Genomic DNA, 315 nt, shown 5'->3' with positions numbered 1-315 from the left:
AAAAATGGGGATGTGCGTCGCTGGTGCACACTGAAAGACCTTGCTGGCTCACTTGTACAAACGCTGTCTTTCCTATCTCCTGTAAATAATTGGAACCATACTTTCATTATAAATAAATGCATAAATACTCTGCTGCTTGCTGCTTTTTTGGGTGGGGTTTGACATCGTTGCAGCCGGAATCCGTGGTAGGTCACTTTCGGGATGCAGCTCTAGGAGAGCCCTTCGGCCGAGGCGGCGTAGCTGTACGCGCCAGCGGTTCGCGTTCCCGGGCTCTGAGCCCACCGGCCGAGCCCCGGGATCCCGCGGAGCGGTGGG

The sequence above is a fragment of the Cariama cristata genome, unplaced genomic scaffold (assembly GCF_000690535.1).
Source record: "Cariama cristata isolate BGI_N322 unplaced genomic scaffold, ASM69053v1 scaffold5849, whole genome shotgun sequence".
NCBI classification, from domain to species: domain Eukaryota; kingdom Metazoa; phylum Chordata; class Aves; order Cariamiformes; family Cariamidae; genus Cariama; species Cariama cristata.
This window is presented reverse-complemented; position numbering follows the sequence as displayed.